This window comes from Dysidea avara, chromosome 3 (assembly GCF_963678975.1).
Source record: "Dysidea avara chromosome 3, odDysAvar1.4, whole genome shotgun sequence".
In the NCBI taxonomy this organism is placed as follows: domain Eukaryota; kingdom Metazoa; phylum Porifera; class Demospongiae; order Dictyoceratida; family Dysideidae; genus Dysidea; species Dysidea avara.
The window spans coordinates 25,566,876-25,569,182 of NC_089274.1; positions in this window are offsets into that span (position 1 = coordinate 25,566,876).

The following is a 2,307-nucleotide window of genomic DNA, read 5'->3' on the forward strand; positions in this document are numbered from 1 at the left end:
GCAGTATGACAGTCTTAAACAGTGTGGTATATGTAGGTGTGTCCATAGTGTCAGTGTTTTGATGATCACTACTGAAGAATTGTCCAGGTAGACAGAGGGTGGTTCCATAAACTAGCTTGGAACAGGTGCAGTTAAGGATGGGCTGGAGAGTCAGCATCAATAGGTTGCACTTGGTTGTGAGACATCTTGTAGCTATAGTTCTGTCAGGGTCCCAATCTGATGTAAATGCTCTCCAAGAAGACCTTAAGCAACTCAAAATCCAGGAAAAAGTATGGAACATGAAATTTAATTTAGATAAGTTTATGGTGCTTCATATCACTTTAAAAAGAAACCGCTACTATCTGAATATTCACTTCACGGACATAATTTGGACAATGTTAGTGAGGCTAAATACTTAGGAGTTCTCTTAGATTTCAAGCTATCCTTCAACTAACACCAATGCCACATGTTGAAAAGCATATTCTTGTATCATTCCTTCACCGCAACCTAAAGCGTTGTCACAAGAAAGTTAAAATAGATTTTATAGCTAACTTGTTTGTCAAACTGATTTTAAATTATGGAACTACTGTATTGTCACCATATACCCAACATCACACCCATAAATTGGAAGCCATCCAAAGATGTGCTGCCCGTTTTGTGATGTCAGACTACTGCCGAACAAGCAGCATGTCAGCCATGATCATTTCACTTCACTGGCAATCAATCAGCAGATCGAAGTATGAGGAATTACATTTGATTATGTTTTTCAAGATTGTTAACACGATTGTTGAATTACCTTTACCAGATTACATCACACTAGCACCTAGAGTCACTCGTGGAAACAGTATCAAATTTGTAATGCCTTCAATCACTGTGAACCCCTACAAGTTTAGTTTCTTCCCCAGATCAATTGATCAGCAAATGGAACAAATTACCCCTACCTTTGACTAATAACTTGTAATGATGCCTTAACAACTGATTTGTAATACTTGTAGCAGCAGCAGCAGCCTTTGATCCTCCCACACACTATAGTTATGCAGTACAAATAGACTGTGAGTAAACTTATTGAAATTTGGTTATATTGTACACCAATGCTTTCTTTATGCAAAATTCCTCCTTAGCAAACATGTATGTTTTTGTTATACCATATAAGTTGGTGTTTACCCCTGGTTACTGTAATATAATGATTTTATGACTAATAACTTGACCATTGATTATAGTGATAGTAAGAGAACAGTTGTGGATATGGGAAAGCAAAAATGAGGATGATGAAGCACACGGCTTAAACTACCAGAATAGTTAAAGCTCCTGGACACAGTATAGTCATGATGGGTGCTGCCTTTGATCTGCACAATGGCTCCATTATCTTGAACATGTCTTGGGACCAAGACATGTTCAGATAATTTGATAATCAAAACCCATTCATTTATTATAAATCATAAACCTCATAAATGACTATAATACAATATATTAAATAATTTCAGTCATTGATTTTAGCATGATCTTGAAACAATCTACAGAGCAATCACAAGTAAAAGCAACCATGCACACACCACATTACTACTCAGTACAGACAATCCACTGCTTTGTATACTTACAGTGCATGTCTGAATGGGAAAGCAGCTGCCGAACAGTGGACGAGCTAAACTAGTAATGATACACACCAATGTATTCAGCTTATAACACCAATGTATTAGCTTATAAAGACCGCAAGATACCAAAATCAATTGTGATTAAACTACTGGAATAGTTAAAGTTCTAGCTATAGTCATAGTATTACAGATGGCCATCATGTGTGCTGAAAGGCTTTGATCACTATGTCCACAAAACAGTTGATAACATACCCATTTAATATGTATCTGCTAAACAGTTTGCCCAGCCCTTATGCATTGTGTTAGAAAATCAGATGGGTCTAATACTGTATGTTACAATTATATTGTATAAACCAGCATGATTTAGGATACAACTTTGATAGATTTTGTAAAGAACTTGCTGTTATTTTAATTACATCAACAATTCAAGTGACACTGTGTAAATGCAGTATTTATACACAGTTAATCTCACTTACGAATAACAAAATATAGGTTTATTGTTGCTGTTGTAGTCTAACAGGTGTTGCCAAGCTTCTGTATGACAGTCTTAAACAGTGTGGCATATGTAAGATGTGTCCATAGTGTCAGTGTTTTGATGATCCGGCACTGCTGAAGAATTATCCAGGTAGACAAAGGGTGGTTCCATAAACTAGCTTGGCACAGGTGGAGTTATAAGGTTCGGCTGGAGAGTCAGCATCAATAGGTTGCACTTGGTCGTGAGACATCTCGTAGCTAT